At 36.9% G+C, this 15,617-nt stretch overlaps 1 pseudogene; it reads right to left on the bottom strand.

The window, feature by feature from the left end:
• Nucleotides 1-8,896: 8,896 nt before the first annotated feature.
• LOC129870113 (uncharacterized) lies at nucleotides 8,897-14,935 on the bottom strand (annotated as a pseudogene).
• Between the last annotated feature and the right edge of the window lie 682 nt (nucleotides 14,936-15,617).

Below are 15,617 nucleotides of genomic sequence, written 5' to 3'. Positions count from 1 at the left end.
AAAAACTTTTGAATTAGTCCGAGGTGATCCAGCTCAATCATATACAAAGTTGCCAAGTTACTTTCACATACTAGAGGCAACTTACCCTGGTTATTATATAAGATTGTACAAATTAGAGGATGACCATTTCCTATATGCATTTGTAGCTCTATTTACATCGATAAAAGGATGGAAGTATTGTAGACCAATTGTAGTTGTTGATGGAACTTTTCTAAAAGGAGCATACAAATGGACAATGCTAACAGCTAATACCTTCGATGCAGCAGTTGAGACTTTTCGAATACAATAATAATGCTTCTATAAATGAAATTCTAATTTGTATTAAAAGTCTGCACAATGTATTAAAAGTGTATTACAGATGAAACAAAAATGTATTAAACATTATACCTAATGCAGGGAGTATACTGTCGCTTGCTTATGCCATTGTTGATTTAGAGAATGATGCATCTTGGAGGTGGATTTTTGAACAATTCAGAGAGGCATTTGGTCAAAGATTAGAGATGTGTATCGTTTCGGATAGGCATGCAAGCATTATTAAGGCAACTTCAACTGTCTATGATGAAATACCTCATTTCGCGTGTATATGGCACTTGTTGCAAAACATAATAAAAATCTTCAGAAAGAGTCAGCAAAAGGTAACAAAATTGTTCTACTCTATAGCAAAAACATACACCACGGTAGAGTTTAATCAACATATGACAATTGTTGAGAAGATAGACAAGAGTATTAAAGACTACTTGCTGAACATTGGATAAAACAAATGATCACGTGTTCATGCTTAGGTAAATAGGACTTGGATGATGACATCAAACATTGCAGAATCAGTCAATTCAAGAACAAGACATGCCAAAGTTCTTACAGTCTTGCACCTCCTAGAATTCATGAGATAACTTGTTCAAAATTGAAATAACAATAACAGGTCAAAGGCAATATTTTCAGAATTTTGCCTTGGGAAAAAGTATGAAAAAATTCTACAAAGTAACAAAACTGCATCGGAGAAATTAAGAGTACGGTATCTGTAAATTTCTTTTTGCTAATATTTTTTCTTTTGACTCACATGTAACATCTCTCTTACTTATATTTCTTCTTATTTTTCATAGGTTAGGGAGATAAATGAATATGTGTATACAGTACTTGATGACATTACACGATTCATGGTATGTCTTCAACAACGTACATGCACATGTGGGAGATTTCAATTGGATGAAATGCCATATCCACATGCTTTGGCTGTTTTAACAATAAAACACATTGGTTATGAAAAATATCGCTCTGATTACAACACAAGAGGAAATTTATTGTTGACATACCAGTTTCACTTGAATCCTCTCCCAGATAAAAGCACCTGGAATATACCTGTCACGCCTCGAGAGGGTATCCTAGATGTGACCGGCACTCAAAGACCATTGTTGATCCCCAAGCGAACCACTTGGTCCAATCACACATCCATTCACTATCAATCAATCAGCAGAAAGTTTAAAATAACGAAATAATTTGGCAGGCAATCCAAATCAATGATCTAACTCAACAAAGAAAGGCCATGGGACAACAAATCAAACTCCAATCTTTGTCATTAAAATACTTTGACAAGAATAATTCAAGGAAAGAAAATACTCAATCGACCCATCACTATCTAGTCTATTAAGCATCTATCGCTACTATCTAATTGGTGCCAATGACATGTTTATGGCTACCTCAAATCAAAATAAAAAGGGCTAATTCGATGCAAGAATAACATAAACAGTGTCCTCCGAATATAGGGAAGGACCCACCAATACGCTGAGTGTGTGTAGATCCTTAATGGTACTCCTATTGACGATCTCTTAAACCTGTCTCTGCATCATGAAATGATTCAAGTCTAAATGGACGTCAGTACATGGAATGTACGAGTATGTAATATGGCAGAATGAAACATACCTCAAGGAAGAATAACGTTGGTTCAAATATCTCAACTCAGAAAGATAAGTGAGACTCAATCAAAGTGTCATAAGTCTAAAGTAAGAATACATTTTTAGACAAAGACCAATCATATACCATACAATCAAATCCAATCATGTACAATACAGTTCAATTAAATCATTTACAATTCGATCCCATCCATTCACATACCACTCTATTCAACCCAATCACACATTATTCTATGCAATCCAATCCAATCGTACACTATCTGATAACAAATCATTTAATCCAATCCATTACATATCACCTAATCCAATCCAATCATACATAATCCAATCATATATCATCCAATCCAATCATAAGAAATCAACTCCACCATAAATTCAAAGGACTCAACCCAATAGATATGCAAATTAAATTATGCAATATTTTACAATTCAACCCAATCATCTACAATCACAATCAAACTAATCATACCAAGTACAATCCATTCAATTGGGAGTTTGTCTAACCGACAACTATCACCATATGAGCGAGTGATAGTACAACAAGTCAATGTTGTTGCCACATCCATTCATACCTTGCTAGGGTAAGAACGAATCAACAATCATGGATCCGTAACCAATCAAGTCCTATCATGTCAGGACAGCAATTTAGGAGACATCCAACTTTAATGGTTCAATTCTCTCATACGTTTGGCGACGTAGTTTATTGGTTTGAGTATGGACTATACTCTTACCTAATTCGGTGCTCGATACTCCTCCTAAGACTCAATATGCTCATATCTATCAAGTGAGTAAAATACTCATTTAGTCTCATTGGACTCTTTCAAATCAACTCATTTCGTCTCATTGGACTCTTTTCAAAACTCAATCAAATCTGGCCTCATTGGACCTTCTTTCAAATCGACTCATCTCAAATCATCAAACTCTTCTCTTTAAAATTGATACAATCTCAACTCAATCTCGAAAATTGATATTTTAAAGTAAAAATGTTCAACTCATTTATACTCAAAATACTCATGTTCAAAAATAAGAATTTAAGAGACTTTTTCAAACTCAATTTATGCTTAAACTCTTTCTAAATCAAAGATGAAAATAATCACTCTTTAAACTCAAAATAGTGCATAAATAGTTTATGCAAAAATGTTCACAAATAATTTATTTAAAACTCCTTCTCAAAAGATCATTTATTTTCCAAATGTTCATAAGACTCCAATCAAATCAAATTATGCAAATCAAATATCACATAATCACATTAGACTCCAATCCACTTCATCACACAACATCCTCATCAACATAATCTCTTCATTTACATCATCATCAAATATCATCATTCACATCATCATCAAACATCATTATCACATCATCATCAAACATCTACTCCAAAATCCTTATTTAATTCTATGTTCAATTTATAGAGACAAAAGGACATTCTAACTCTACCAAGGTTTCATTCCCTTTTTATGCTTTTCACATTCATAACTACCCCAATTCATTCTTTTTATCCCAACCAATGTATACACACAAAACCATCAATCTCAACCTCAAGACAATGATGACAAAAGAAATCTCATCTTGGGTTCATGTGAATGAATACATGAATCCATACTCTCAACAAAACTCAACTCAAGAACACCATCAATTCATATAAATTTATATACAAAGATTTATTTGTAGTCCATAATATAAAAGATAACTATTCAAGAATTTAAGTCATGAAAATCACCAATCAATTACTAGTACATAAAAATATTCTAGAGTTTAGGAAAATTTCAAGAAAACCTTCATAGAAGGTTCAATCCCTTCACAATTTTCATCCAACATATCTATGCGGCATATGGAATAACTCAATTCATATTTTAGGTTAGCCTTACATACCTTGCTTGAAGATCATCTCATCGAAAACCAAGACTTGACTTGAAGATCTTGAATCCTTGAGCTTTTGAGAGGATTTTGTTGGAAATAATTTGGAAGAGAAGAGGGGATGAAGATTAGGGTTTCTTAGAGAGAGGCACAAGACTGAAAATATGGTCCAAATCATTCCAGGCTAGGGTATATATAATTAGGGAAAAAGTCCAATTTGTCCTTCCTAAAGAATCTGGAAAATTGGGCAAAAATCTTGCTGGCGCTATAGTGGCGCGCTGTGCCACTGCAGCGCCAAGTCAAAATAGGCTTAAAAACCCTGCAACCTAATAGTGTCGCATCGCGCCAAGGAACAAACTACTGAGGCTATTTTTTGGAGCTATAGTGGCGCGTCGCGCCCTTGCAGCGCCAAGCCTAAATTTTCTGGGTTCTGGAAAATGGGCTTAAAAACCCTGCACACCTAATAGTGGCGCATCGCGCCAAGGACCAAACTACTGTGGCTTATTTCTGGTGCTATAGTGGCGCATCGCGCCCTTGCAGCGCCAAGCCTAAATTTTTCTAGAGTTGGAGTCTAGGCCTGAAATTCCTGCAGTACTAGTCTGTAGTAAAAGGGTCATAATTTTTGACTCCGAACTCCAAAAATTACAATCTTAGTGGCATTGGAAAGAAGACTCAAGGACCTTTAATTTGGTAGGTCGTGGTCCACCCAGTTCATTAGATTCAAAGGTATATAGTTATTTGAAGTTGACCCTTATACTAACTCATCCGAAAACTTAATCAATTGGAATTGTTTGGACTCGACTTGGTGCTAGAGATCCCTAAATACATCTAACACACTTCCAATACTTAGGAATTGATCCTAACTCATATATAAAATTACAAGTCCTCCGATTCGAGTCTACACACACGTAAAGAAATGTTTGTTTTAGGTCATTAGTTTGCTACAAGAATTCATTTTTAGTTCAAGTTTAATTCATTTTTTGTGGTTTATAGATCACTAAAGGCTTTTTCATTAGCTACAATTTTCATTCGTGTCTAATTCTCTTCTAATTCAACTTTAGTGTGTATGTAATTCACTTTTAGTTCAAGTCTAATTCATTTTTGTGTTTTATGGATTACTGGAGGCCTTTTCAATAGCTACATTTTTTATTCGTGTCTAATTCAACTTTAGTGTGTGTGTAATTCATTTTTATGTTTTATGAATTACTGAAGGCTTTTTCAATAATTATATTTTTCATCCGTGTCTAATTCTATTCTAGTCTACCATGCAAGGTAGTGGGGAGATTGACGAAGATGTCACACATCATATTGAGGCAAGGTGGATGAAATGGAGGCTCTCTTCCGGAGTGCTATGTGAAAAGAAGGTGCCACCACAACTTAAGGGCAAGTTATACAAAGTGGTGGTTAGATCGGCTATGTTGTATGGAGCAGAGCGTTGGCCAGTTAAGATCTCTCACATTTAAAAGATGAAAGTTGTCGAGATGAGAATGTTGAGATGGATGTGTGGGCACGCCAGGAGTGACAGGATTAAAAATGAGGCTATTCGGGACAAGGTGGGGATGGCCTTGATGGAAGACAAGATGCGGGAAATACGATTGAGATGGTTTGAGCATGTGAAGAGGAGAGACATAGATGCCCTAGTGAGGAGGTGTGAGAGGTTGGCCATGGATGGCTACAGAAGAGGTAGGGGTAGGCCGAAGAAGTATTGGGGAGAGGTGATTAGACAAGACATGACGCAGTTACAGCTTACCGAGGACATGACCTTAGATAAGAGGGTGTGGAGGACCCACATTAGGGTAGAAGGCTAGTACATAATCTAGTTATTCTTCCCTATTCGTAGGCGCATGAGCGCATTACAATTTCTTATGCTCTCATGTTTGCTATTTTTGTTATTATTTATTACTTTCCGTATTTTGATTATTTTATTTTATTTGTGCCGCGTTCGTTATTTATTTTCTTATATCGCTTTGAATTTTTAACCTTATCTGACCCTTTTTATGCTTTTATGCTTTTATTGAGCCGAGAGTCTCTTGAAAACAGTTGTCCTACCTTGATAGGAGTAAGGTCTGTGTACATTCTACCCTCCCAGATCCCACATTGTGAAATTTTACTGGGTTATTGTTGTTGTTGTTGTCTAATTCTATTCTAATTCATGACAAATTCATTATTGTGGTCTATAGATCACTAAAGGTTTTTTCATTAGCTACAATTTTTATTCGTGTCTAATTCTCTTCTAATTCAATTTTAGTGTGTATTTAATTCATTTTTAGTTCAAGTTTAATTCAATTTTGTGTTTGTATAGATCACTGAAGGTTTTTTCATTATCTACACTTTTCATTCGTATCGAATTCTATTCTAATTCAACTTTAATATGTATGTAATTCATTTTTCATTCAAGTTTAATTCATAATGCAGGTTTCTGTTTGATAACACTACTGAAATACTTTAACATTAATGTAGCTATGTATTACATTATAAAAAAAGAAGAAGATATATTTTACATGAATAAAAAACTATATTAAAAGTGTATTTTACATGAATAAAAATCATCTTTAAAAAGATAACACAAAACAATCTTCAAAATCTAATTAATACATCAACTATAAACTGTTTTTAGACAACATAGTTTTCATAGAGATTTTAACTAATATAATTATATTTATTTATTTATGTGGTCTTTAGTCTTCACTTTGAATGTTATTCTTTTGCTTTTTCACTACATATTCCCATAGTAGAGCCCCAAACCTCTTTCGGAGACTATCTACACTTAGTTGTTGATTTGCAATATCCTGACCATTGCTCACTAACTCTGCAAATGCAGTCACAAAAACTCTACAGTCCCTACAAAATTTACAATATAAAATCATTATAAAAATACTATTGAGTTTAATAAGACCAAAATAAAAGATAGTATTTATTTGATAAACAATTAAACTTACAATGAATCTTCTTGTTGTCTAGAAATCCCTTCAGTTATGAACTTAGATTTAATGAGCTCAAACTCATTTTTTCCATTATATCTAGGTGATTTCTTTAATTCAGGATGCTTATCATAGAACTTGACCACACTCAAGTAGTATGGTAAAACCGATGAAATCATGCCAACAGCGTTTTGAGTCAGAAAATTCACCCCCCTCTAGCCGAAAATGAATCATACACCTTTAAAGACCTTTCAACAATATCAAACACAACAAAAATTCAATGATAACCCTCTTTAATGTTTACTTGAAAGAGAACATAATCCACTTTGTCTCATGGGGTGCTTGCCAACAAACGGCGTCCGCATATATACTCAGCAATAGCATCTAAAGCTTTGATTTCAAATTTCTTCTTATTTTCATAGCTTCATAAAGTTGAAAATAAGATTAAGCAATCTTTGTCTTGAATAGACAATCAGTAGTTGTAAATCGAATATTATTTTTGGTTTCATACTTTCCTTTCCATCTAATATAATAAAAAATGATGTCAAGATGCTGCAAAAGATTAAAAATGATGTCAAGTGTCAGATAATACTTTAAATCTGTAGCAAGTGTCAATTCAGTGAGCTCATTAAAGTTTGTCCAGAAAATTGGGAGAAGAAGTTGATTCAGAAAAATGAGGGTGTTCAACTGGAGTTTACATAACTAACCTCATCATTCCATGCTTGATCAGAATGTGCCAATTTGAAAAACCATTCTTTTGCTCGTACATTACAAACACCTAATTCAAATGCTGGCTTAAGGACATTAACAACATCTGGATACAGTTTTTTTCCCCTTATAAGCATAAAAAATGAAATTTTTAGTCAGTTAACTCATTTAAACTAATTTTTTTTTGACATATAAAACAACAAACATAAATAAATTACCTCTTTTTTGTACCCGTATAAAGCCACGAAGTGAATGAATCTATCAAATCAGATTCATCATCTACTCCAATTAGAAGTGAAAAGGGATGTTTTATCTCAAATATTTGATGTGTTACACATAAAGTACCTCCAGATTCAAAATGCTGTATATAAGGAGATTTAATTGACTTTTCTGATTTTTTTTTCTTACACGCTTCTTCGGTATTGCTTTCTTTTTATTTTTCTCAACAGTGGCTTTCTTTCTTAGATATGATATTTCTGCCTTACGGATCTGGGAAAGATTTTCAGCACAACATAAAGTCATCAAATGTTTGAGGAGTTTTTTGACAATCATTTGCCGCATCGGTATTAGTAGACACACTACAATCTAGTTCACCTTTGTTAGCTGCACTAGTATTAGGTTGCGTCTCAACTGAATTAAGATCAGCAGCCTCTTCTCCTATATACAAAATAAATTTTTTAGTAATGCATTAAGGGAGGAGCAGGTAGAGTAATTAGAGATCAAAGAAGTTTATTTGAACTTTCAAAATAAAACTAATACCATTTATATCAGCAACAACCTCAAATAAAACTTGTTCAATAGCAATTTCTGCAACATCTTCATCTGTACATAACATGAACAATTTTTAAAAAGTTGAATTAAAAGTATATGAAATGTGTATTATATTTGCATTAAACCCTTCATTACCAATTTTTCTTTCAGAATTTCCAACAGTAGCAAATTTAACGAAAGCTTTAAACACTTGAGATTTTTCATGCTGAGTTGATTCTACAACTTGAGTGTCATGCCCTCTTGACACATGTATTGATGCATCAACACAAAAAGGAAATGATGTGTGTAATCAAAATATATTACAAGAAAAATATGTGAATAAAAAATTCAAGCTTAAACTACAACTTAGATAAGTAAAAAATCTAAACAGAAAATAAACTACTAGTTAACTCCCTGCCAGCAAAAAAACAAGATATTATAGATGTATTAAAAACATAAAAGAACCTCCATTGAAGTCTAATCCACCCAAAAATGTCTCGCCAGCCTTTTTGTTAGACGATTCCCTACTTTTTGAGTAAAAGAATTGTTGATGTCTCTCTTAACAAACAACAAAGAAATATCCTTCAATAATTGTTTGTTGGAATTCATCACAAATTCTTTCATTTGAATAGATTGTAAGTCTATCTTCTCTTCAAGATCTTTGTGATTTTCATTCGCCTAGTATATAATCAAATATAACACAAATATTAGAATAACAGTTTTGAAAAAGATAAAGCCTAAAGCCAAGTTAGCTTATACTTTTACAAGTTTTTTTCTCAACTCTATAATCTCCCTGGTCAACATATCTAGACTATGCTTTGATCCTTTCGGCTCCAATTTTAAGATTTCAGAATGGTAATCACGAGGTCCAGGAAACCTGAATTTAGATACCTCATCTTGATTTGCCACTATATTCTTAAACTGAAATTAAAATACAGAAACAAATAGATGTATTAACTTGAGTTGAACTAATATATATATTTGTCATAAATTGTATTAACTTTGTATAGATACATTGTGTTTCGTAGGCATGAAGATGTCATTTTTAATATGCTTTTGCCAAGGACTTTCATCAACTGTTTCCACCTCAAAATTCTTGGAATCGAATTAGAAATTCGAAGAACTAAATCTTCATCGACTCTAGAACAACACTCAAAAATCCAAATTTGAAGGGCAAGAGACAATCCACCTAATCTATAGTACTGATTGGTTGAATTAAGCTTGTGTCTCACATCATCAAGCAATTTCTTGTAGACATCTAAACCCCACGGATAAGAATTGAATTGTCCACTTTCCACAAGGTAGAAATCTCTATTACTAATTTGGTATTCATTGTTCTCATATGAGAATAAAAAATTATTAATAAAGAACAAAACAGCTAGTGAAACGGCAGAATCATCATTTATGAATTTTTTGAAAAAACAACTCGCGTAGATGATTCTTTTGAACAGTGATTTGTTCAGGGAAATAATTGCTCAACAACCGACAAGGAGAATCTGAAACATTAACAGAGCAACCATCACTAACACAATTTAAGCCTGTAATTAACCCAAATTCCCTAAGCCAAAAAAATAGCCTCTTCTTATTTAATTCAACAGCAAACACATCATCTGGTGTGTGTTTTAACTCCTTGTTCATAAGGCAATGAATAAGTTGGAGTTGTGTGGTAACTTTTGGAAGGTCAAAAACGTAACCAAAACAAGTATTTCTAAACAACTCAAGCTATTTTTCAGATAATTTTTTTATTTTCTCAATCACGTCATGATTAGTATATGACGACCACCTACTTGAAGAATACAAAATATCTAGATGTCTCCAGAATTTACGATCCTGCATATAAATATTATCAATCTATCACTATATATAATTATATATTAACATGAACCCTCAAATAGGACTTAAAACCAACAACAATATAGTAAGCTCAATAAAAATCAACAACAATATACTAATCTCAATTAAAAATATGCAGGGAAAGGACATAAAGCACAGGAGACCAAAGTAGAAGAAAAAGAAAAAAATAAAGAACAGAGTCATGATGATCTCAGTTCTTCATTTACAATAAATGATATTATCACGCCCCGAGAGGGTACCCTAGGCGTGGCCGGCACTCGAAGGCCATTTTTAACCTCCGAGCGAACCACCTGGTCCAGTCACACCTTCATTTAATCGTATTCTCTTAGTGGACAACTCAAATAATGAAATACTGATCATATATAAATGAGGGCCAAAGGCCAAGCATTTTCAACCCAACAAAACAATATAATAAGACTCCTCAGAATAACAGTTCAACCTCCCCACACTCCAGTCTATGAAGCATCTATCAAAGTATAAGAGGTGCCAATGACAAGTCCATGGATACCAACAATCAAAATAAAGGAAATGGCAACAAAACTGTACATGAAGGCTCAACATCCTCCGGAAACTAGGAGGACTCACCAACTAGCCGGGAGTGTATGTGGATCTTCAATGAAGCGCTGGTTGATGATCTCTAGTACCTGTCTCTGCATCATGAAACGATGTAGGCCAAATAGCGTCAGTACATGGAATGTACGAGTATGTAAAATGGCCGGATGAAACAAACATCAAGGAAACATCAACATCAACTCAGGGTCTCAACTCATACATACATGACAACTCACTCAAGTGTCCTAAGTCTAACAAGAATAGTTTAGACGGGACTAACTCATAAGCCACGCAACTCTACTGACTCGGAGCACTATCAAGACCTAAATGGGAGTTTCTCTTATCCGACAACCATCACCTATGAGCCGGTGATAGTACAACAATCAGACATTATTGCCACGTCCGTCCATACCTTGCCAGGGCATGAACGCCTCCCTAATCATGGATACCATCGATTAGTCAAGTCCTATCATTTCAGGACAAATAAATAGGAAATATCCGACTTTAACGGTTCGATCCCATGGGAAAAATCCGACTTTAACGGTTCCATCCCTACCTATGTTGGCGGCATAGTTCCTGGGGTTCGAGTATGGACTATACTCTCGCCCGCCTCGGTGCTCGATACTCCTCCCATGACTCTATGCTCATAAGACTCCCTCCAATCATCTCAAATAAGCCCTCACGGCTAGTTTCATGTGGGACATTGCCAACTCATCAACTCTATTCTCATTTCAACTCAATTAAGTCATAATGGCAAGTTCCATTTAGGACCTCGTCCACTCGTCAATTCTATCCTCCAATTAACTCAATCAAGCCTCATTTAGACAAGCATTTATGACAACTCCTCAAGACTCATCACCACTCTATGACTTTAGCTCAACAATTCAAGTAGAATAACACATTTAAGGAAAATGACTTAAGCAACATAATCACTTGGCTAAAAAGATCAACAAAACATAATAACAAGTCATCTCCATCAACTCATACTAACATGAAGGTTTTAGGAATTTCTTAGCTCAACAACATCAACGCATATGACATTAAATAAATAGGGGACAAAACTCATTTAAAGTTAGACCACACCAAGAAACTCCATTTTCATGAACATCTGACCTCAAAGCAAGAATAGGGCACATGGGTGGACTCAACCCATGTTTTGGATAGCCTTACATACCTTAGTAGAGGCTTGAAGAAAATCTTGTGGTTGGGTCTTCAATGGAGGACTCAAATCTTGAAGCTCTTGGACTCTTTTTTGTGGGAAATAGAGAAGAAGAAGAAGAGAGAGAGAGAGAGAGAGAGATATTTCTAGGGCTTTTAGAGAGAGAGTGAGGGCTTAAGAAATGGTCCAAAAATGTTCAAGGCTTGTGTATAGATAATTTGGGATAATTCCCAAATTACCTTTCCTCCAAAATTTTGGAAAATAGGCCAAAATTCCCTTGGCGCGATAGTGGCGCGTCGCGCCTTTATAGCGCCAAGGCCAATTACGCCTACAAACCTGCACAACTTTTAGTGGCGCGCCGCGCCAGAGCCCAAACTACTGAGGCATGTTTCTGGCGCGATAGTGGCGCGTCGCGCTCTTATAGCGCCAAGCCCAGTTTTCCAGCAATTGCAACCCAGGCCTGAAAATCTCTGATGTGCTAGTTCATCTTAGGATCGCCATATCTTTTGACTCCGAACCCCGAAAGTTACATTCCTGGTGGAGTTGGAAAGAAAACTCGACGACCTTTAATTTGATGGGTCATGGGCCACCCAGATTGTCGTCTTTTAAAATATAGGGTCGTTAGAATTCGACCCCTTATTCGAACTCATCCTAAAACTTAGCCGCGACGAATCTTTTGGACTTAGCTCGGTCCTAGGGGTCCTTGGTGACCCCACATCACCTCTAACACTGCTCAGTCCCTCAGAGACTCATCTTAACTCACGAATATACTTCAAGATACTCGGGTTCGACCCCTCCCGAACACAAGAAGGGTCCGAATCTTTGGAAAAATTTTGAGGGGTGTTATATTATCTCCCCCTTGGGATCATTCATCCTCGAATGATGAGAAATCAAGAATAGACTCGGGGTGCAAATCAAAATCAAAACTCAGTCATTCAATCAATCAAGACTCAAAATGCACAAATGAATTCAAATTAAGGAAATGACCATTACCTTCAACATTCTCATTAGTAGGCACGAATAGATGTGGATATTTAGATCTCATGGCTTCCTCCGCTTCCCATATGGCTTCCTCAATAAATTGATTCCTCCACAGGACCTTGACTGAGGCGACCTCTTTGTTCCTCAATTTGCGAATTTGGCAATCAAGAATTTGGATCGGAACCTCTTCATAAGACAAGCTATCCTTAACTCCAACGCTATCAATCGGGACTACCAACGAGGTATCGCCCAAGCACTTTTTCAACATCAAAACGTGGAATACCGGATGAATAGAGGCTAGCTCTGAGGGTAACTCCAACTCATAGGCGACACTCCCAATCTGCCTCAAAATATGGTAAGGACCAATATATCGAGGACTGAGCTTCCCTTTCCTTCCAAACCTCATTTACACCCTTCATGGGTGATACTTTCAAGTACACCCAATCACCCACCTCAAACTCCAAGTCTCTCCTCCTCACATCGGTGTAAGATTTTTGGCGGCTTTGGGCTGTCTTTAGCCTATCCTGGATAACTCTCACCTTCTCCATGGCTTGGTGAACAAGGTCAGGCCCAATCAACTCGGCTTCACCAACTTCAAACCACCCAATGGGAGATCTATACCTCCTCCCATACAAAGCTTCATAAGGAGTCATTTGAATACTTGCATGATAGCTATTGTTGTATGCAAACTTTTTGAGAGGTAAGTGATCATCCCAATTTCCCTTGAAGTCGAGCACACATGCCCTCAACATATCTTCCAATGTCTGGATGGTGCGTTCTGCTTGGCCATCTGTCTGGGGATGGAAGGCTGTACTTAAGTTCACCCTCAAACCTAATCCCTTCTGAAAGGATTTCCAAAATTAGGAAGTGAATTGAGCTCCTCTGTCTGAGATGATAGACAAAGAGACCCCATGCAATCTGACAATCTCCTGTATATACAACTTTGCATAATCTTCTGTGGTTTCAGTAGTCTTAACTACCAAGAAGTGAGCTGATTTCGTCATTCTATCCACAATCACCCAAATGGAATCATGTTGCTTTCGGGACTTCGGCAAGCCTGTAATAAAGTCCATGTTGATTCTCTCCCACTTCCATTCTGGAATTCCTATGTTTTGGGCTAAACCACATGTCCTTTGATGCTCAACCTTCACCTGTTGGCAATTCGGGCACTTGGAAACAAATTCCGCAATATCCCTCTTCATCCCACTCCACCAATAGATTTCCCTCAAGTCATGGTACATTTTCGTAGAGCCTGGATGAATAGAGTATCTAGAACTATGCACTTCGGCCATAATCCTCTCTCGAACATCATTGACATCAGGTACACACAATCTACTTCGGTACCTCAGCACACCATCTCCTCCTTTGGTGAAAACCATCACCCCTTGTTTGTGAACAACTTCCTTCAGTCGAAGGAGGACGGGATCCTGATCTTGTTTCTCCTTTACCTCTGCAACAAGTGAGGATATAGACCCATCCTGAATAGTAACTCTGCCTTCATTGTTCTCTTCCAGATGAACTCCCAATTGGGCTAATCTTTGTACCTCCTTCGCCAATTCTCTCTTTCCTTCCTCCATGTGGGCAGTGCTACCCATGGACAACCTGCTAAGAGCATCAGCAACAACATTAGCTTTACCTGGATGGTAGAGGATGCTCATGTCGTAGTCCTTGAGTAGCTCAAGCCATCTCCTTTGCCTCAGGTTGAGTTCCTTCTGGCTGAAGACATATTGTAAGCTCTTGTGATCGGTGAATACGTCAACATGCACTCCATACAAGTAGTGGCGCCAGAGTTTAAGCGCAAACACCACAGCTGCCAACTCAAGGTCATGAGTTGGGTAATTCCTCTCATGAACCTTAAGCTGTCTCGAATCATAGGCTATCACCTTTCCCCTCTACATCAGTACACAGCCCAAGCCAATTCTGGATACATCACAGTAGACCACAAAGCCCTCTGTTCCATCGGGCAATGCTAGAACAGGAGCAGTGGTTAGCTTGGCCTTCAATTTCGGGAAACTCTCCTCACAAGCATCGGACCATTGGAACTTAGCCTTCTTTTGGGTCAGCTTAGTCAATGGTGATGATATGGATGAGAATCCCTCTACAAACCTTCGATAATAGCCAGCCAAACCCAGGAAGCTCCTTATCTCTATCGGGGATGTGGGTCTGGGCTAATTCTTCACCGTTTCAATCTTCTGAGCGTCAACCTGAATACCGTCTCCAGACACAACGTGGCCTAAGAAAGCCATGGATGCAAGCCAAAATTCATATTTAGAGAACTTTGCATACAATACCTGGTCTCTCAAAGTTTGTAAAACGACTCTAAGATGATAGGCGTGCTCCTCTTCATTCTTGGAGTAGACCAGAATATCATCTATGAATACAATCACAAACATATCAAGATATGGTTTAAACACCCGGTTCATGAGATCCATAAAAGCTGTGGGGGCATTAGTCAACCCAAAGGACATGACCAAAAATTCAAAGTGGCCATAACGAGTCCGAAAAACAGTCTTTGGAATATCACATTCCCTCACCTTCAACTGATGGTAGCCGGATCTCAAGTCTATCTTTGAAAAACAAGTGGCACCCTGAAGTTGATCAAATAAATCATCTATTCTGGGGAGAGGGTATTTTTTCTTTACGGTGACCTTATTCAACTGCCTGTATACACATTCTAAGGGACCCATCTTTCTTCCGCACAAATAGGATTGGAGCATCCCATGGTGAGACACTCGGCCTAATGAATCCCTTATCTAAAAGGTCCTTCAATTGTTCTTTCAACTCCTTCAACTCGGCCGGAGCCATTCTATATGGAAGGATTGAGATGGGTTGGGTATCAGGAAGAACATCAATCCCAAAGTCGATCTCTCTATCAGGAGGGACTCCAGGCAGATCCTCGGGAAAAACGTCGGGAAACTCATTGACAAT

This window comes from Solanum dulcamara, chromosome 2, assembly GCF_947179165.1.
Source record: "Solanum dulcamara chromosome 2, daSolDulc1.2, whole genome shotgun sequence".
NCBI lineage: Eukaryota > Viridiplantae > Streptophyta > Magnoliopsida > Solanales > Solanaceae > Solanum > Solanum dulcamara.
Note: the sequence above shows the minus strand (reverse complement) of the source record. Positions and strands in the feature narration are given on the sequence as shown.